Source organism: Amia ocellicauda, chromosome 19 (genome assembly GCF_036373705.1).
Source record: "Amia ocellicauda isolate fAmiCal2 chromosome 19, fAmiCal2.hap1, whole genome shotgun sequence".
NCBI classification, from domain to species: Eukaryota; Metazoa; Chordata; class Actinopteri; order Amiiformes; family Amiidae; genus Amia; species Amia ocellicauda.
The window spans coordinates 15,305,741-15,328,490 of NC_089868.1; the positions used below are offsets into that span (position 1 = coordinate 15,305,741).

Here is a 22,750-nt window from a genome sequence, read left to right on the forward strand (position 1 = left end):
GGAAACAAAGCAAACAATCCAAAGCACTAACAGTGTGGGGGTAGGGGATCTCTCCTGTATTAGTGATATTAGCGCTCATATATGCCTAATCTTGGCATTTTCAACACATACGTATGCAATGTTCAATCACCATCAAGAATGATTTAATAAAATGCTGAGATTTTTATTTTATTTTAATGCTTTGTGATTCAAAACCAGATTTTAGCTTTTTTGTCAGTGATTTCAGATTTAATAACCAAGTTTGTCATTGCACTTCATGAATACTAAAATTAAACCTTGCAAATTGTGCTGTTTAATATCCCAGATGTAAAAACTTAACTAATGGATAAAAGGCTTGTCATAAAAAATATTTTTGAAAGATTTTGAAAGGCTTGTACTTTACATTTTGTGACAGATTTTATATATTTGTTTTATTGTTAACTGTGTTATTTTTTATTAGAAAACATGTTGGTAACTGACATTACAAATTTTGAGGAATTATAAGCAGTGTAGGAGGATAATATGAGAGAATGTTTAATGGTGTGGGGTGATTAAGTTTAAATACAATTGAAGGGATGCACATGATAAATGGCAGGCCACAAATCACCTTCCCATTTTTATTAAGAAAAAAAATAGGATGTGGACAATGTTTAATGAAAAATACGTATTATACAAATTAGAGATATAGGAGCTGTGCGTGATTGATAAAGTACATTGTGCTTTAACTATCATATAATGACAGCAATTGTACTTTTAGCAGAGGTATTATACCTGGATTGTGACATATTTCTAGTATTTCAAGCCAATTGAGGATAAATGATAATCCTCCATGGTTTTGGGTTTGCTGGCCTGTAATAAGAATCTGTAATAAACTGCCTCCCTCTTTGGCTACATTTTGATTGGTACAAACTAGCTTACTAAGCAAATTGTAACTAATTAACAAGAGACATTTAAATTACTTACTACACAGACTTTATGAATGAATAACCGCTTGGTCAAGGATGCTAACACAGCAAGTTGTATTAAACAAGAAGATGCAGGGCAACAACAGAGAGCCTTAGAGATAAGATAACTGTATTTGAAACGATAGAAAGGATCTATTCTGTTGAGAAGGGCTTCGTCAGCCCTTGCCAGGTCCAAAGATTGACAGAGAGACACTGTCAACTTTAAACTCTAGAAATATGAAAGAAGTATTCATCTCAACTGAAGCTTAATTGGGACTGTGATTGTAATTGGTTACAATAATATAAAATGATCAATTTAGACTTCAGGATTTTCCCATAATTCCCAACAAGAAAAGTCAATCTGCTGTAAACCATGACAGAAAACAATACCAAAAGCTAAATCTCCTGCCCACAAATGAATAATAACAATATCAGATCATCCCTAATTAAATAATTCTCTGCTTTATGTAATTGTGCTTAAAATAACTGACAAAAAGTTGACACTGGTTGAAAAGGGACATATGGTCCAATAGTCTGTATGAATGTGCGCAGTATACAGTGGAATTTATTGAATTGATTAATTGACTAATGAATTAATTGAAACTTCACGTAAAAATCCTCTAAATTCAAAAATTATTAAGGATATGTCATAGAAATGACAAATTGATGATATTACTAATATTTTGTTCTTAATATAGGTTGGTAATGGACTTCAGTAAGGTTAATTTGATATTATTATATTATTATTATTATTAATAATAATAATAATAATAATAATAATAATAATAATAATAATACATTGAATTAAGTATTAAGACATTAGCAAAAGCTGAAGTAAAAAATAACTATAACTGAATGAATGGCCATTTTCACAGAATTGCCATATTCAAAACCCCATTTTGCCTGGTGCAATCCAATCCATTGCCCTTCACTAAGTAATTGAATGCATGACTCAGTATGGAGCAGTGGTTGAAATTATGCCTGATCCCTGATATATTTGAAGGTAAGTGAGCTCTCTGATATCCAGTTAGAGTGGAAAAAAATGTTCAATTATGTTTCCATTAAATATGCATTTCTACCTGTAGCAGGTGATTAAACGTGATTAACTTGGTGAGCATGAGCATGACACAAATTAAGTGAAATTGTAGGATAAACGTAAGCGCATAAGTCCAACTAAACGGTCTGCAACTGCAGCTAAATATTTTTTATTTAGAAGTCAAAATAATTAAAATGGTTCCATAGATAATAAATACACAGCAACACAGAACTTAGTAACATAACATTTTGATTAGAAAATAAACATTATAAGATGGTGGCCTGCTATATCCATCAAGGGGTGAATTCGCCAATTACCAATTCGCTATTTCCGATTATTTACACGAATAAAAGTACAAATATAATATAATGAATAATAAACTGTATCTGCGGCGACACAGCTCACATTCAGTATTTTTGGCATCTGCTGTTTAGGTGGTTTTCGCGACATTTGTTTTATGTTTCTAGTTATATTGCACAACGCTTTGCTTTAAAGATGGCGGATAAAGAAAAAACAACGTCACGGAGTGGTCCACTTCGTGGGGGGCTTAGAGGTCTTTTTCAGAACAAAAAATAAATACATTAAATTACCAGTGTAAGCGTATATTTTGTGTTTCATACTTATCGTACCATAGCATCTCTATTACAACATATTACACACTTGTACACTAAGCATTTACTGCATAGTTTGAATGTACCCCTATGGTTTAACCTAATGGTCTGGTCAAATGACCGCTGACACGTCTGTTGCAATTGGGAGTCTTTTTATGATGGTTTTGAACTGCGTTATATCCAACAATTTGTATGTAAGTAATGTGCATTATACTAATCAAACGTTTTAATTTAGACAGGCTACGAGGGACATCTGAAGTGTGCTTTAGTATTAAAACATTGTCTGTTTCTGTTAAAAATAGAAAGGAAAAAATCGATGTGACGATCTTCGAACCTTCTAAGACAGACTAGATTGATACAATGTATTTTATTTCAGAAACAGAAATACAACTATGTTCTCATGGAGGTTGCATGCTCCCATGTGTTGATATCAGTATCGTGTAATCTGAAGAATGAAGCTTGTCTTCCAGGACTGATCAATAGAGAGTAACAGAATCTATTGGATTACTAATGGGCGCCATGATTCAGTGACCATTATTGTCATTACTCCATTTGCTACTGTGTCTTGCTGATAACATTACAAATATATTCACTGTATAGTTTGGGCTTTCTAGCATACAACATATCAGTATGTTTTGTTTAAATATCTGTAATCTAGAAGTGTTTAATCATAGTGTTAGTAAGATCTTATTGTAATGTCAGGAACAGTATTAAAGTCGAGCCTAAACCATTATAAGTGGAATCAGTTATTTTCATATACACATTTTCACCAGAGCCTTAGATTATTCAGTTATTAAACAACTGTTAAGACATCCTCTCTCCATTTCTCCACATTTTAAGAGATTGATCCATGTGGTATGTCTGTGTTGTTATGTTTTAAGTAATTCAATACACATGACTTGCAAATATCATAGAACAGATTGAATTAATTTCAAACTTCAGTGTAAGCCTGCAGTACAGGGAGGTATTGGATAATTGTATTTTCCACCATTTCAATTTGACTAAATACTCTAAATTCACAGTCTGGGGCTAGCTATATATAAAGATATATTTGTCTGAGAGAGAGCAATTATTATTATTATGTATTATTATTTGCTGTCGAAAGGGTCTGTGTCTTTGTGTGTGCGTGTACACATGTCCATGTATAGCACTATTTTGCTATTCTAGTTGATTACACATCTGGATTGATTAATTGAGATTAATTGAATAATTTAACTAATTGTCTTGATTCACACCAGTTCAGAGTGTTATTCTAACCATATTAAAATTATACAAATTCATTTTCTTTACCTTGAGGGAAGTTTGCTTTGACTATAAATAATGTGATACTGAATACTCACTGATGAAGGTGTGACCCAAGTATACCCAAATACACATCACTGCAATACGAACCACAGATGATGAAAGTAGAAAATAACATAAATCATTTTTTTCCCCCAGATGGACTTGATCATCCATTTGCCTCTAAGGCTATATCCTTTAATATCACAGTCCATAGAAGAGCCCAGACCTTAAGATCTGTCACTAGATTAGTCACAGGCCAAGACTGCTGTGTGTCCAGTTCATGTCCAGATAGTTTCCCCTCTGACAATGTAACTGTAATGTGCGTGATAATAATTCATGTTAATTTGTTTCAGATTCCTTGAATGCTCACTGTGTATCAAAAACCCTTCATTTATTGTACTGTATTTGTTTTGCTAAGGTGGATTTTATTCAGGGTGAGACCCTTTAAGGACTCTTTTCAGACTTTCTTAGCAGTGATGAAATTGAGTTGTCAGTGGAAAATGTATATTGTTATTGTCTGTCTTCCCCTTATCAACGAGGACTATAAACCCACTTTGCTAAAGCTGTCTTGTCTTGAGACACTATTAATATTGAGACAATCGGAACTAATGAAAAAATAACGGTTCCAAACTGGAACTGGAAAACCCAAGCTTGCATCACCAGAAGTTATGTATTAGCCAGTTAATTGACTTGTGTCAACTGATGTTACTCCTATGAAAAGAACAATAGCATTACAGAATAATTTCTGGAAAAAATGAAGATAAAATGTTTTAAGTGGACGACCTCACGTAACTTTATAGATATCTTACACTTGGTAAACTTGAAACGAATGTCGTGTTTCGGTGGATATTTTTGTACTATACACAAAGCCAAGAATCTACCATAATGACAGCAGGAGATTGTGTTTTAGAAATGCAGTTCAGCTTAAAAAATACCTATCCTCTTGAAATAAATTTGATCCTGCGTTTGCATGTGCAGTGTAGCTCACAATCTGCTCATACCGTACACATGGGGGTATAGACTGTTGCCAGATTGTTACCTAAGAACTCTTCAAGGTCAGAGACTTGGCTAATGTAACCTTACACTTCAAGAGAACCTGGTAACAGATACGTGTTGGTGAATACAAAAGACCTCAATCAGGACTAAGACTTAAATGCATCTTGCTTCAAATGAGGAATTCTCAAACCATCTTCTGTATTTTTAGGGAACAAGTACTCAGACACTCCCTATAGCTGCTCTTAAACTGGGCATGATCCAGACATTTTGAACAGATACTGACATTTTTGACTAGACTGGAGGAATACAAACAAAACATTTATTCATAGTATAAACTCAGCTGCTCTGAGTTCAAAAAATATTTGAAAGTTTGAAGGACCAAAAAAATGTTCTGAAAACATGATTTCATTTAAACTTAAAGATACAATATGTGGAGTGCCACAAATTGGATTGCACATGAGCAGAATTTATGTTGAAAAGTCACAGTATATAACTAATGCATTAGATAAGCAGTTGTGTGTGTTTGGTATGAAACAATTAGATGCCATGTTATTGTTTTAATTGTATAATTGCATACGTTTTTTAGATAGTCTGCATGGGAAACTATTTGAATACTTACATGACAGATTTGTATAGAAGTTACATTCCACAGAAGGACAGAATACTGCTCCTCTCCCTATGCAGGAAACTTTAAGATGAAGTACCCCAATGAGCCAGACATTTACTCCTGGACGATCTACAATCCCACATATTTTATAGATCTCCTGAAAATATAAACATCTTATCTTTGGTCCAGTGACGTGGATGATTAGTGTAACAATTTGGTTAAGAGCTCAGGTGCAGTAAATGTCTAAAGACACTACGTACCTTCGGTTACTGAGCTGTGCACCTCTGTTCGAACACGTAAAAACAGGAGCTCTTTAGAACTGCAGAATTCACAATGCCAGTTTTATAAAGGAAATCTTTCATCATCTCTGTGGTGTTTCTATAACATATGATTCCATAAGGCAGAAATCTAATTCCATGTAATGAAAGTATTCATCATGTACGAGGGGAGGAGATTTCTTTTTAATTGACAGACCGAGTGGCAGATGTTTCATCATAAGCAGATTCCTCGCTGCCGCCCGACAGCTGGGTGAGCATTCCTGGAGGCCTCCCCGTTTTAAAGTCCCCGTTTTAAACCCTCCGTGTTTCGTGTAACTCGCTACCCACAGACGTCAGCCTGTTCATACCCAGTGACTCACAAACAAGAGGAATACAAACTTTTTTTTTCTCCCTCTTTCCATCTATCTATCCTCTCCTTCAGGGACTCTCGATGTTCCATTCTCCAATATTTTAGCATTACTGTTTTTATCTCCCCTACAGTTCGCAGCCTGTAGTGGCTGATAGGTGACGCCAACCTTAGGCTGCTTAACTATATTCTAAAGCCACACAGTCTTTAATGTACAGATCTTTTTTATTGCTGTTGTCTCACATTTGCTTGTTTTGGGTGGCACGCACTCTTTTGCTTTGATTTGTGTTTGATACTGTATAGTCGGTGGAATGTATACTAGGTTATTTTCTTTCTGCACTTAATGTCTATGCTCTCAGGCTGTATGCTCTCAGGGATCGAGGATTTTCACAACCCACCATTGCCAATACAGATTAGCCAGGACTTTCCATTATCTCGGAAAGCCCGGAAAAGCACCTATTTCCCGACAGTAGCCCCTGCTGACCAGCACTCACAGGGCCTGTATCTTCAGATGCTTGCGTCTGCCCTAATGATGGTGTAATTCAGAGCAGAGTGACTGTAATCGCAGATGAGCGATATAACCCCCATCCATTTCCCCAGCACTGGGCTGTGAAATGAGTTCTGCTTTTTTTGCAAACAAATAATAAACCAGCTGAGTGGACAGAAAATGTCTGGGGGAGAAGCCACTTTCCAGGGTGTTTCTCTCCTCCACAGTGAGTTATGAACACTGGGATTAAGCATATACTGAACACGCCATTGCTGGGAAAGGAGATGCAATCAGCATGGAACGCTGATGAGGGAAAGCAGACAAATCGTTTTCCGGCAGGCCAAGTGTATCCTATCATTTCTGTGTGGCTTACAATACCTGGCTGCTTTTCAGAGTTTGAGTTTTATACATGCTATGTTTTTGTCAGCCCATTCACATCCTGAGGATTTGCATGCATTTTAAATACAGCACATATGTGTCTCTGCTGGAGGGCTTTAAATCTGCCTGTTGGAAAAGTGGCATTTAGTTGCTGATATCCAGCGCTGTGACTCCTGCAGGCCTCTGGGATTTCTGAAAATACTTAAAAAGAAGTCAGTAATATTCAGGTAGTGGATGCCAGTGACGGTTCAATAAATCTACAGCTTATACAAGATAATTTATCTGAAGCCCTGATAGAGATATGAAATACGTTATCTAATTATCTGAGGATGTTTCATTAATTTGTACAAATTGTACATAGGTGTACTTTGTGCATAGAGATATCTTAATATTTAATATTTTCACAGAGGTAGAGAGATGAAGGACAAAGAAAGTAGGGGGGAGAAAGAAGAAGAACAGGAGTGGAATGCAGGAGAAATAGAGAAGAAGAAGGAGATTAAGGTTGGTTCTGAAGCACTAGGCCAGGGCTGTACCCAAAGTCTGGTCCTGAAGGACAGCAGTGCTTCTGGTTTTTCTTCCATCCTGAGTTCTTACCAGCTTTATTTAACTAGAAATGTATTGAATCACTTCATTATCTTTACCAGGTGTATGGATTACAGAGGCCAGTAAAACTTGCAGGAACACAATTCCAGGACTGGATTTACAGCACCCCTGATCTAGGTAAAGTCAAACTTCAACTGAACTGAACTGGTGTGTGTTTTTGTTATTTATGGTTGGTTTGGTACTGACATAGTCTAATACTGCCTTTGTAATCCTCTGGGAAATAGTGAATAAAATGAACACCCTGATTGTATTCATAGTACCTGCAACAGCACACACCAGCAGAAAATAATGAGTAAAAAAGATGAATAAGTTAATACAAAGAGGACGAAAATGTCAAAAGTAATTTGTGATACCATACTCTTTTACAGGGGAAACTGATTTAAATGTAGTTGATGATGATAAGCATGTTGTAACCAGCTGACAGACAGTTTCCCCACACAGAAACTAGCAGGCCACCAGGTTGTGTGACATTTGAAAATCTCCCAGTAACGCTCATAACATTAAAAACCTCATTCAAGCAGGCATTTCAAAAACAATTAGTTCCCCGGTAGCCTCCAAATCCTCTTCACAGTCTTGCTAAATAAGCCTCTTGCTTTTTGCATCTGGTAATTTCATTAGTGTGGGAAAATGAGCCTTCTTAAGCCTGTGTTCGTTTCTCAGAAGCTCCCGGGAGGCTGACACTAACTGAGATTCAAATTCTCCCTGCTGTCTGCAAGGCGAGCCGTCTCCGTGTGGTTGGTGCAGTACAGTCTGCTGTAAAAATCACATCTCTGTTTAGGCGAGCTCTAAAAAGACTATTTTATTAAGCTTAAATTTTGCCCTCGCCCCCAGGATTATGTGTACCCTTACAGGAGTTATTTTTCTTACCTTTCTTCCGTAGCCAGTGAAATTGTTTTAGCTTACATGTGTGATTAGCTTATATCTTATGAGAAAATCATTTAATTAAAACCTTTTGCATGAAAATCATTAGACAAGAGCTGAAAATCATAAATACACATTGTAGAAGTAGTAGAGATCAGGTTGCTGATAGGCTCTGCGCTGGGCTGAACTGCGTGGTCCAGCCGCCCACGGAGCAAAGCTGGCTATTGGCCAGAACGAGATTTCCACTCAGACCCTTCTCCACGTAACAAGAGACTAATGGATCGGCTTCTACTCTGTTCTACAGCTCTGCAGACCTCAGGGACTTGAGCAGGGCAAAGGTCTTTCGACTGAGTCATATATTCGGGGTATATGATTTGATACAGTATGCAAATATACACTGAAGGTATCTTAAAACCAGCCACATAATTAGGCAAACTTATTGTATCTGTAAAAGATTAAATTTGAGAATAGGAAATGTGTACCTCTGTTTTCTGACTAGTATGGTCTTTGTGTCATTTCAGATAACGTAGAGTGCAATGACAGTCACCCTGTAGAAACACAGCAACAGTCTTTTGGAGTCCTACGTTATTTGAAGCAAAATCATTTTGTATGTGTGACTTTTCTTACTTTAAATTTAATAAGTTGACCCTCTTGCACTGCCCTTTACTTGTGCCTGTTTTACTCTGCTTCAGTGTCAGTTTCAAGAGATGAACGCAGTATAAATATCGTTTAAAGGGATTTTGGAGATACATACAGTATCAAGTCCAGTCTGGTGGGATTTTTCACTGTATAGTTCTTCAAAACTGGTAATTCAGGGGCTAGAGTGTCTGCAGGTTTTCATTACAGCTGAGCTATTTTTAATTGAATACATTATTCACTTTACAGCCTCTTCCCCATGTCAAGTGCAGCTGCTGATTTACGGAGACCTATAAAACCTTCTGGATTGCGGCCCCGGAGAACTGAATGTGAACAACACTGGTTTAATGTCTTCGGTTTCAAAACAGACACAGACACTTGTGTGATGTGAGTCAGAGCCAAGCGCCAGTGCTGTAATATAATCAGTGAAATAACAATAGAGCGGCAGCAATATCAAGCGCCAGGAGCTGCGTTTCAGCTGTTGGAGAGTATCAGGGGATGCGGGTGTATTCACTCACAGAGGCATCAGCTTGTGCCGCTCTTTCAAAAAAGGCCAAATCTTACTCATTCACCACAGTTGGACAGCCCTTTTCCACACAGCACTCCCTGGTGTTTACTGAAACAAGTTGTTAAAACTCAATCGGTGGGTTCTAATGTCAAAGTGAAGGGGGCTGCGTCTGAAAATCATCATGAAGCGTCGTTGTTACCACTACTTTACCATACAACTGTGGGTGTGCTTTGATAGAGACATTTATCTCTGCTTGTGCCAATGGCTCTATGCTGCAGGTGTTTGTGTTTATTCAGCATCTATTAGGATCCTATACTTTGCTTCTCAGTTGGAGAAGCCTTTGCTAATTTCCAAATAATTAGCAGTTGCATTGTGTTACAAAACAAAATCATGAGCACATGTATTTGAAGGTTTGACTCATAACTGCAGAGATAATCTAATTATCCTGTAATTAAGATGTTGTGTTGGCGCATTGTGTTTTGCTGGTAAGACTTTCAGCTTGGGAGGGGGGAGGGGAGAGAGAGCTAGAAACAGAGCAGAGAGAGAGAGTCAGAGTCAGAGGGTCAAAGGGAGGGAGTTTTAACCCCTACACTGGGCCTAATTAAATGCAAAATCTGAATTTATTTTCCAAGTGTCATCTGTAAAAGTGTATTTTTTTTTTCTTTTTTGCATGATGTATTGTTTATAGATAATTATGCTAATTTGGTTTAAATTTGCTTTTTGGGGGTTGGCATATGTTCTAATTGTGAAGACGTAAGGACTTTTCATCAGATAGATCATTAGGGTGATGCTACAAGGTTTTTGGAGACTGTAATGAGGCTCTATATTACAACTGGCTGCTGAAAAGGTTAGTGTTGCTGGCTGCTGTTTAGACCAAGACAGACCCAGAAACAACACTGTGTCTGCTTGACAGCCCCAGGTCAGAGCCTCAGCTGAACTCATTATCACAGACCTGGAGAAACAATGGGAGCCAGACTCACATCATTAGCCATTAGTAACATATAGTTTGCATACAGAGACCTGCTAAATTAGGATTATAGTTTATTTTTGTTATTTTTGTTGAGTGTTTGTGATCTATATCACTCTGGATTAAAGGGATGGAATATTTCAGTGGTAGAGATCAATATTACTAAATTAGTTTGGCAGTTCACACTGATTAAACTGTTATGTAATATTGCAGTTGTTGTAGTATGCTGTTAGTTTTGATTAGACAGAAAAATACAATCTAATTGCAGCTATAATTTCTCTTGTGTACACACAATGTCCCTGTTTTCACTCCTGTTTAAATTCTCAAATTACAGTATGGTCAAAGCAAGAAAACATTAATAAACATACATTTTCAGTTTGATAATAACAATCACTAGCTCAGTAGTTTTATAGCTTTTTAGTTGTGTTGTTCTGTTAACTGTTTCTGCTTTATTTTGCTGTTTTTACATTAAAAAGGCAACAGTGCTGAAAATGAAGTCAGTTTAATTTATTATTTGAAGTTCCTCAAGACTGCTGGGTTGCCAGACAAAACATGTTCAATCATTCATCTCTGTCATTTCCAATGAGCTTTCTGCAATGTGAGGGGATACTCAACAGTGCTCTCCTGTGTAGGTATATCAAGTCAAAGCAATACGATTTCCACTCTTAAGTGTGTGATTTTCCATATATTCAAGGCTTTGATTTCGTTTTCTGGGGACTGAGAAATTGAGTTTGGCGTCTATTCTTGAAAATTTGAAAACCTAAACCTACTACTATTTAGTCCTGTTTGATCAAATTTTAAGAGATATTAGCCTTCTCTTCGTCATATAGAAAATGACTGTGAACAGGGATTCATTTCAGATAGGAGAGTCAAGCTGTGTGACAGTCAATTAAAAAGAATAATAACTTGAAATTGACATTCTATTTCTGATGAGTGTAATGCAGTAAGAAGTGTGGGCGTGCCATTATGATATATCCAACAGTGTTCAGTTTCTGTGTAGTATTCCCTGCAGTGGACTTTATGAACCTTAGGTCTCTGCCATCTTGTAAACAGTCATACATGTAAAATTACTCACAAGCACATTATACAACGCTACATTGTCAGCTCCAGTCCTTTTATCATACTACTGGGAGCTGGCTGTTATAGCTTTCATACTAACCTCTACAAAACACATGATGGAGGCCTATCTTACTGATTTTGTTCATGTAATGTATACAGCTTCATATATCTGTCATGTCAATTGAGTTTGACGAGTCTGGATAGTAAAGAAGTGGTGGATATTAATCCTGCAGAGGATTGTATGTGTGTGTGTGTGAGAGAGAGAGAGAGACAGAGGAAAGATGTGAAAAAATTACATCAGAAGCAAAGAGGGCAGACTGAAAAATCCCTTCAGGCATAGGACAGAATTCAGAGTTTGGTTCCCAATATAGAAGAAGGTGAAAGAGCGCAAAATGGTGTCAGATGTGTTAACGGGCAGGAAGGCAATGTTTTAACTTTATTGTCCAGCGAAAATAAAAATGCAAGCGCACATCTAGTGGCAGTGAAGTTCTTCAGATCTAGTAGGTAAAACACAAGAATGCAAATAAATAACACATTCTGCCCTGTATCTCAGTGTGAGTACAGTGAGATTATATGTCTTTAATATTTCAGTACAACTGCTTTGGTCCTGTACCAGCACACTACAAAACAGCTACTCTGCAGCACCAAACCCCGCTGATAAGAGCCCTCAGGACTGACATATATCCCAAGTGACTTAATTTACTGTCAACTTATTCTTTCCCATTACCAGTCCTTGGAACATAAACAGTATAATTAACCGTATGCTGATGCTGCCAAAATCACTCCTTTCTTATTGTGACACACAGAGCCGCGAGCGCGGGGGATACAGGCTGCTGCCTCAGTGAAGAGATGCTGCCAGTAAATGCAGATATTGTTAATACATTCCCATCACTGTGGCTGCACAGGCGTAATATTTCAGTTCCACACCAGAAATTGAAGCAATAGTGGTTTTCTATTATTAATTGACTGATTTAATTTCCATACGTGTTTAGGGAAACCTGCTGAGGCACTGCAAACCCACTGATGAATTCTCCCTCCGCTTTGTACTCTGGGACTGGTTGTCATGTGTAATTTAGCCTGGATTGTGGAGTGTCAATGGGAAGACTTTGCACTTTCTGTCACTGAGTCACATCCCACTGTGGGGAACTCCGAAAAGGGCAAATATGAATGGATGTCAGTTTAAGGGAGAGGCAGGAGTCAATGTGAAATACATGCGTGGGAAATAAACAGCTGTATTGATGCCTGATCAGCCAGTGACTACTGAACTGAATCCTTGATGCAACTTTTCCTTGATCACAGAACGTTTGAAATCCGTAGCAAAGAATATGAACCATCAGAACTTAACCAAGTATGAACATTAAGTTGCCAGATTTGCTCTGCAGTCTGGCCATGCCAAAATAACTCTAAAAAGGAGCACTGTAATTACTGTTGAAACAAATGCTAACCTTCAGACCTGAAGTTGTGTACGAGCAGAAGGGTCAGTGTGGGTCAGACAGTTTCTGATAGTTATAAAATAAGCCTAAATGTCAAACCACGTAGTCAGATTACATCATTGTGCTCTTATTCTCTTCTTTACTTTTTTTGAATATTGTTCTTACTTTCCACTGTGCAGAATAATAACTAGCTATATGAGTAAATAAGTAAATCTACTAACAGTACACTGTTCTCAGTTATTCCTATAAAAACTGCTCGGATCTGCCTGCATGCAGAGAAACATGCCTTTCTCTCCAGCAAGCTGAATAAAGCGTATTGACTACTTCAAACCCAAACCTGTGAAGTGAAAAACAAAAAGTGAAGCTTCATTTCAGTGTTAATTAAATAAATCAATTTCTTCAAGTACTAGTTATCAGTGTAATGCCATCTTTTCAAACTTGTTTGGTTACGGTCTCTGCAGATTTGTGACTGGTGTTAAGATATAGGCCACTGTTCATGTAATCGTGGTATAGCGTTGGGGTCTGTTCATTAGTTTAAAGGAAGGATTAGGAATTCAGTGAAACAGTAATCTTGTGTGAGTTTTTGTTTGTTTTAGGATGATATGGTTGGGAATGATGAGTTTCTGAGTGTTGACGCCCAGTCCATTTTGGGCTTAAAAGAAACCAAAACGTGAAACCAAGCCAACACCACAGTTTGAAGCTCAGCTCTATTTATCCATCTCAGGAAACCTTGCAAAACTTCAAAATTCACCTTAACTGCAGTTTATTATTCTATCTATTTTAAACATTGCTCTCAATCAAATGTTACCTCTAAGTAATACATTTACACCAGTCTTTTCAGTTATTTCCAATATATTTTAAGTGCCAATCAATGGTTCTGACCTTCTAACCCTCTGAATTAGATCAATTGTCTTCTCATTTTCCATTAGGTAAATTATTAAGCTTATAGCTGGAGTTTAGTTTTTGACAACAGCATAAGGTGATGCATGTGTTTGGTTAAGTGTTTATAAGAATATGATATTGTATATTGTATCTGATCAAATTAAATGGTCACTTGTTTACGTAAAACTGATCCATCACTACATACGGAATTACATACGGTTCTGCTGTGAGGAACAAAATCCTTTTGTTGCCTTTAGCAATCCGTACATGAGAAAAATCCTTTAATATTGCCATTACATGTAAATGTAGGCAGTATAATGGTGTGTGACTCATGTTTGTCCATTATATTCAAGTAGATGTAAGGCAAACATAAGACTTTCACATAAATAAAATATGTAGCTCTGCAAAGTGATAAAGTAACTTTATTTTTCTGTTAAAATACCACTTTCTCTTTCTGCCTTTTGTATTTCTGTTGGTTTATAATAATTAGTTTGCTGGCCTGATCTGGATCTCTGTAACAAGGTTTATATATAAAATTACCAAACCAAAATACAGGATTAATTGTTGTAATATTGTGTAATAGTAGCTTGGAAACTTTGTGTTCCTGCTTGTGGGAATTGATCTGTTGTTTTATCCTGCAGCAGTACGTTTTCTTATATATAGTGTGTGGTTCTAGGGAATCAAGTTTTGAATCTCACATTTCCTCACTGCGAAATTATATATACAATTGCATTGCCAAATGCCTTTACCATTACAATTAGAAATGGTTATCGGTTAACATAACACAATAAAGGCATTTAGGTTAATTTGTACCAAAGCCAGCAGAATGCTACAGGGGGACCTTTAAGAAAGCAGGCGCATCTGTTCAACAGTGAGGAAATAAAAAAGTGCAGTGAAGGAAGCAAATATTCCTGAAATGAAGATGAACATTTTTTTCAATGTAAGTATCCATCAGGAATGGAAACAGAGCTTTGGTCAGGACTTCTCTATTCTGTATTATAGTCCATAAGAGGTGAAGACAGAGACGGACACTTCCTATTAAATACCAGCCCACTTTTTCCCTTCTTGGTAACTTGGAGTGAAACTGTGATGCATTACCTTTGACTTTGTTTGATCTGTCTTGGCTAGATAAATAACTGAATTTGCTTGACTAAGATACAGTACAATATTTTAAATGGAAGATAAATGTGACTTACATTGCTTACATTCTTACAGTCTGTGGGTGACTCATGACTAAATTAAGGCAATGTCTTAGATAGGTTTCTCAGCTCCAAGACCTTTAGTGACAATCTAATGTATTAAGACACGCTATAGAACTTATTGTGTCATGAAACTCTGCTGACTGAAGAGGCTTGTATGCTCTACTGAAAATAAATGCTGGATTTAAAAAGGGCTACTGTCAACTGATCATTCCCATTGCTCTGCTTACAATTACTGCTGTAAGTGGAAGAAAGCTAAGGAGGGAAGTGCTGTATTGGTTAATATAATCTGCATCATTAGAGGGTTATATATAACTTTGCCTCTATTTGACTGGCCCCTTGTCAGTGCCCCCGCAGACAAAAAACACAGAGGGACAAAATATAATTACTTCTTTCTGTTGGGAATCAAACACATTTATGTATTCATAAACAGGCCACAAATATTGAATTCCTCCTTTCAGTAATTTGTTGTTCACATTGTATATAAATAAAAACAATTTAAGATTTTTTAAGGAATACAATGAGGAATACTCCTACGCACTAGTAATTAAAGGATTGGTATAATAATATGCTGTAATTATGTTATTATAGTCTTACTGACTTGTGAAGTGTGCTGAGAAATTAAATAACCAGGGTTATTTCTGATCCTGTATCCTCTAATCAAAAAAATCCTCTGTGTACAAATGCAGTGCAACCTGCACCTGGTTTACAAAACTGTGTTCAGCACCATGGATAGTAACCATGGATCCTCTCATGAGTTACTCCAGTGACTCAGTCGTCAGATTGATGTTTACATGATTAAGAATACTATATGGCTTGTGAAAAACTGAATTTTAAACAGCTGTTTAAATTGTTTTCATGTTGCATACCTGCTAATAATTGTATTCTAATACTTCCTGAATATGTACAGTCCACAATGTTTTTTAATATCATAGTGTCATATTGTTTTAGCTGGATGGCAATATTTGAATATCAAAACAGCTGTGTTCAGCAGAGAAATGCTGTTTATTGCATGCTATCTCACAGAAATACTCAGAAACAAACGCTTCAAAACTGTACTTCTTGGTAATTAAAAGTCTGATCTATTCAGGTTTAGGCATAATAATGGAGATTGACGTCACAAGTTTATATCTTATGCTTTTACATAGAAGCTCTGAGAATATGGCTTTGTAAAATAAAGGGTTTAAATGTTTTTTTTTGCTTACTATTTTTGTTTTAATCTTTTCATACTATCCTGTTGTAAGAAGGCTGAATATTGCCTTCTGATCATCACAGAGCCTCTTATTGTAGCTTTTACTGTTATTCCATGTGCTGTTCCCTCTGTAGCTTAAGTCATCTTCTGAGTTGCCATAAAAAAAAACATTACACTGTAAGCAATCACCTTCAAAATCACACACCAAGAGGTCTCCAAATGTGTTAAATTGTAGTGATTCACATTATGTGAGGTTCAATAAGCAGTTCCTGTAGGTTCCCTCTGCTGGGTAGTGCATTTCAAAGCAAAGACTCAACCATGAGCACCAAGAAGCTTTCAAAAAAACTCCATGGCAAAGATGTTGAAAGGCACCAATCAAGGGATGCGTACAAAAAAAATATATAAAGCCTCGAATATCCCTTGGAGAAAGGTCAAGATGATTATTAAGAGGTGGGAGGTGTAAGGCACCACCAAGACCCTGCCTAGATCAGGCTGTCCCTCCAAACTGGATGACCGAGCAAGTTGGAGACTGATTAGAGTGGCTAACATTTTGCAAAGTACAGAAAACTCCTTGAGGACAACCTGTTGTCCTCTGCAAGAAAGCTGAAACTGGGACAGAAGTTCACTTTTCAGTATGACAATGACCCGAAGCACACAGCCAAAACTACACTGGAATGGCTAAGGAACAAAAATGTAAATGTCCTTTAGTGGCCCAGTCAGAGCCACAAAACACTAAAACAGGAGTTTGCATTCTCTGGTGATGGAGGGCCAATTTCCGGAGGTTGCATGGAATGGGGCGCCGCAGTAGAAAATGAACCACCGATGAAAACTAAATATGTCCCAGTTCATACCTTTTTATGAACTTTAATTGTCGTTTCATTATTTTCCCCCAAATTACATGTGCAATTTGTAACAGAAAATGTTCATTAACTTATCATTTATTAAAGGTTCAAAAAGGGGTGGTTGAAGTTTGGCTTTGGGGGGCCACACCAAACATCGTTGAAGGCTGCATTTGGCCCCCCGGCTGCAATTTGGGAACCCCTGCTCTAAAGGCACAACAATTTATGAAAAAAGGCAGTATAAATGTTCTAGGCACTGTATATTGCTATCTCTAGCTAGTGGATTAATACGGATTTTTTTCTTGCTGCTGAAAACTTATTAATTTGACTTGATATGTTTCATATAACCAGGCTTATCAAGAGAAACTAGAAACATATAGGATTAATTTAATTAATTATTATTTCTCCCTATAACTACATCTTTGCTCTGTTTGAAGTTTGAACCATTTCTATGTCAGAGAAACTGGTGTTATGTCAGCAAATCATGAACTAATATCCTAGGTACAACTAACAGCTAAACAGTGTCATGGATTGATAGCCATGCTATGTGTGAGTTAAATTATTGTCTTTTACCTGTCTCAGGACAGCCTGAGGGTTTTGTTGGAAGCAACAAAGGCCAACTCGCACTTTATACAATATGATTTTTTTTTTTTTTTACAGCATTACAGGGTGCTTAAAATGAGTCATATTTTTTAAGTGTTTTGACTGTGGCTCATTATAGCAATATAGCAGAGTGTCAGAAAAACGATTTAACTGAGGAAAGCTTCTGTGGAGAAACTAGTGAAAGATCATAAGAGCTGTGTTGTCAATGCCATGTCACTGCCTAACTGAAATTAACAGTACAAATTGAGCCAGAAGCCCATGTCCCTGGTTGAGATGAAAATAGAGAGTTAAGAGGTTTAACGCACTGAAATCCTCAAGAGACACACCCCCATACGAGTATATGCCAGGGTTTATTAAAATGAGTTGAATGACAATCACAGCTTTTCTTCTCATTCTCTGTGCTACACCAAGACTCAACTTTTACAGATACCAAAGAAAGAGGACAAGAAATTACATGGTTGACCTGAGCCAGAGAGCCTTAGTAGGATCATATCAAATAAATACTGAATTAAATGGCATTGTTTCAGAAAAGACATTAGCACTTGTGGGTTTGGTGCCAATGCAATTAATTCAAGTTTTTTCAGTGTCTTTTAATGAATGTACACAGCTAAGATGAGGCTGTCAATAGTTGTCTTTGCAATGTGGAACAAGGTCTTAAAGCTGAGGTCTACAGCTGTTGTGTGCGTGTGTGAGCGTCATCTTGTTTGTTTGAAAGTGAGCTTTTTGTATATGGTGAAAAAGCAGATGTTATTTCTTGCTGTGATGTAAATCGCTGTACTTTTGCTTTATTCAGTGATTCGTTTGGAATATTGTTACTGTTCTGTGAGGATGAGAAACAAAATTGTTTCCCTGGCAGCTGGCAGCTAAATTGATGGAAACTTTTTTTTAAATTCATAGTAGCTATTGTTGTTTTACACATTATTTTATATTGTGCCATTCATACTGTGGATATCTTCAATAGCTCCAATCTAAGATCTCACCACCTCCAGCCTTATTCTACCATCCTAGGCAGTCTCTAACTAGGTAAGATTTTGTAGCCAGGTGTACAGAGTTAAAATGCACAGACTCCTGCAAAGATTTATTCTGCCCAGCTATCACATTTCACAGGGAGAGTATGCCCATATTGCCCTAATTGACCTTTTCTGCCTTTTAATAAGTTGCTTATGCAAATGAGGTGAATCATTCAACACTTAAAAAAAGACACTACTAGCCCTTTCTGCTGTGGCTTGTGTGAACTTCAAGGAACAGGGATGGATGATTACGTGTCTTTTTTTTCTTTACAACTTCAATTTTCCTTAAATTTTCTTCCCTTCTTTGTTCTCTAACATTTCATGTGTGGCTTTTGATTAGTTGACAATCAGATCATTAATTTCTTCTCTATTGTTATTTGTATGTGTTATTTGAATATTTATATTATCTAACAATCTGAATATGATATTCACCTAAAACGATATGATGCCAATATTGCCACTGAACTTTGATCACAGGGGAATGGTTCTGTAAGTACAACAATTCAGTATCAATCTACAAGATTGGATCCAAACTTGAATGTCCTGTAAATTGCTTTTCTTGTGTGTCCTGCTATTGAGGAGCATAAACTGATTTTGCCACTTTCCAGACATCTTCGATAATATGTTTATTACAGTATCAGAACACTGCTTTGTTTCATTGACACTATATTTGAATATGGTTTGGATTTCTTGAATCTCTCTGAGGGCTTATTTGATTGCTTACCATCTCCCCTGTCAATCCTGAGCCCACTCCTGGCCTTTTAAGCTATCTTCAGATAAATATGAAATGGAGAAAACTAATCATCTTATCCTATAGCAACAATAGGTCAGTTTTGTGGGGATTCTGTGTGTAAGTATGAGAGACAAATTTTACAGAGCTTGAATTGACATATTTTGGCAGTATGCAACATACTATTAAATACTGAGGATCAGTTCTAATGTGGATCTCTCGGACAAAAAAAAAATACATCAATGAGCCAAACTGAACTACTAACAGGAAAACAGCGGTTGCATGGTAACTGCTGATACTCTTTTATTGGTTGTGACTGCTGGCTTGTTCAGTCAATGCATTCCCAGCAGTATTCAATAATACAACTGTCACTTAAGACTCTCCTACACAGTCCACTTGTCAAAGTGGATTAAGAATATATTGCCATTGTCAGCAAATAATTATGTGTGTTGTGGTCAATGACAGCTTGTCATTAACTCTTTGCCCCTGTTCCTGTAAGTGTGTGTCAACTATTATCTTTGAAATTTTTGGAAAAACAAAAAAATTGTATTTTCTAGTCAATAACCTGGAAACCTCTCTAAAATGGAATGAGGGGATTTCTGGAAAAGATCAATATTATACTTTGAAGTTTTGATGAATTATTAGGATTTAATGGGCAGGCATTTCATTTCAGTTTCTGAATGCTAAAGTACACAGCTGCTTTAATAATCCTGAAAAGGCTTCAATGTGATTGTTTTAAATCAAGACAGATGGCAGATTAAAAGATCTGCTCTGTGTAGATCACATATAAGAATGAGTTTACTGAATTATGTATGGCCCATGGTAATGCCAGTAGATGAACATTCTGCTTGGACAGGGATCTCAGGTGAGGATGAATAATTGTGTTGAATTTCTCAGTAATCTGCTCTATCATTTGTTCATTGATTTGAAGTGTGTTGTGCAGGTAATTCTCCTGTAATCACCGGAGTGTCCAGACAGTCCTGGAGAGTTGATCAGTCTTTTATTGATGAGACAATAAGAACAATCAGGTTCTGGTGTAAAACTTTTTAATCTGTGCTTTCAGAGATCGGTTTCCTCCACCTCTGAGTCTTTTCCCCAAAATTTGGATTGCTGCAGGAGGACCTCCTCAAATGTCATCTCCCAGCAGACCTGGTTCTCTGTGGGGCTCTGAATAAACCTCCAGGTCACCTCCAGGTCATCCTCCTCATCGTACTCTTTCATGTCCTCGTCATCCTCCTCCAGTATAGACGGGAGGAAGGGCTCGCACAGCCTCTGCCTATCCTGTTGGTGGCTGAGGGCAGCAGGGTGATACTGGAGACCCTGGGGGGTAACGGGGTAAAGAGGTTGATTTAGATGATGTTAAATACTTTCATAAGCACGCCCTGCAATAAAGTGTTCGCAGATGATGCAGAGGAAGCTGTTGCTAGTCGTTGCTGTGCCCTCTCAGCGGCAGGTATCTTTTCTAGCAGCTTGATCTAAGAGAGATATGTGGCACATAAAATACACAAAATACACACTCCAATACCTGAAGCTACGTGTGCTCTCCATTTGTCTTCTTCATAATATTTCTAATAGAAAATATGAATAATGTAATCTATTTCAACATTAAATAATACCTGGTTACATTGTACAGGAGGACTCTATGACTTTGTCCTGATAATGTAATGCGCTCAGTGACTCACAGTGCTGGTGTCGTCCCCATGCTTCTCCAGGGTGTCCCGGCACGTCACACTGTCAGCAGGAGGACAGGTTTCAGGCTCTTCCTCCTCATTCCCCTCCATTATTGTTGGGAGGTACGGCATGCCCAGCTTCCGCCAATCCTGCTTGTGTCTGCAGGTCACACTGTTCACCACGGTGTCATGGACAGGGGGACAGGTTTCAGGCTCTTCCTCCTCATTCCCCTCCATTATTGTTGGGAGGTACGGCATGCCCAGCTTCCGCCAATCCTGCTTGTGTCTACAGGTCACACTGTTCACCACGGTCTCATGGGCAGGGGGACAGGTTTCAGGCTCTTCCTCCTCATCCACCTCCATTATCGTTGGGAGGTATGGCATGCCCAGCTTCCGCCAGTCCCGCTTGTGTCTGCAGGTCACACTGTCAGCCATGGTGTCATGGGCAGGTGGACAGGTTTCAGGCTCTTCCTCCTCATCCACCTCCATTATTGTTGGGAGGTACGGCATGCCCAGCTTCCGCCAATCCTGCTTGTGTCTGCAGGTCACACTGTTCACCACGGTCTCATGGGCAGGGGGACAGGTTTCAGGCTCTTCCTCCTCATTCCCCTCCATTATTGTTGGGAGGTACGGCATACCCAGCTTCCGCCAATCCTGCTTGTGTCTGCAGGTCACACTGTTCACCACGGTCTCATGGGCAGGGGGACAGGTTTCAGGCTCTTCCTCCTCATTCCCCTCCATTATTGTTGGGAGGTACGGCATGCCCAGCTTCCGCCAATCCTGCTTGTGTCTGCAGGTCACACTGTTCACCACGGTCTCATGGGCAGGGGGACAGGTCTGAGACTGGAGGGGCTTCTGAATACTCTCCTCGACAGTGCTGGTTCTGCTTCCTGGCATTACAAATGCTTTCATTTAAAAGTCATTGTTATAGTTTGTGTCGTACATTAAAATTAAAAAGAGAATATTATTGTGAAATTACAGGTTATTAAACCTCTTAAGAATATGAATATATGTATGGACACATTTGTAAGTAGACAGAATCGCTCACCTGTGAAGGAAGGAACATTTTTCTTGACAATACAGCAAGGAAAGAGCTTTATGAAGCCCCGTAGGCCTGCTGCCACACTCTTCCTCTGCTTCTTTTCCTCCTTCATGACAGCACTGCGACTGGGTTTCTGACCCATTGCAGAAGTCGATATACAGATGTCGTTCAAATTCAGTAAATAATCAATTTATTCAATAAATAATTGGTAAGTAATAATTCAGTAAATAATAAATGCAATTGTTAAATAATTAGGAACTAAATGATTAAGTAAATAGTAAGTGCAATCGGTAAATTAGGAACTAAATGATTAAGTAAATAGTAAATGCAATCGGTAAATAATTAGGAACTAAATTATTAAGTAAATAGTAAATGCAATCGGTGTATAATTAGGAACTAAATGATTAAGTAAATAGTAAATGCAATCGGTAAATAATTAGGAACTAAATGATTAAGTAAATAGTAAGTGCAATCAGTAAATAATTAGGAACTAAATGATTAAGTAAATAGTAAATGTAATCAGTAAATAATTAGGAACTAAATGATTAAGTAAATAGTAAATGTAATCCG

General features: G+C 37.6%; 1 long non-coding RNA gene across 1 annotated transcript; it reads left to right on the forward strand.

The window, feature by feature from the left end:
* Nucleotides 1-2,703: 2,703 nt before the first annotated feature.
* On the forward strand, nucleotides 2,704-11,003 carry LOC136714433 (uncharacterized). Its single transcript, XR_010805026.1, has 5 exons — nucleotides 2,704-2,764; nucleotides 7,354-7,447; nucleotides 7,591-7,666; nucleotides 8,932-9,017; nucleotides 9,296-11,003. It is a non-coding gene; the product is annotated as an uncharacterized LOC136714433 (long non-coding RNA).
* The last annotated feature ends 11,747 nt before the right edge of the window (nucleotides 11,004-22,750 follow it).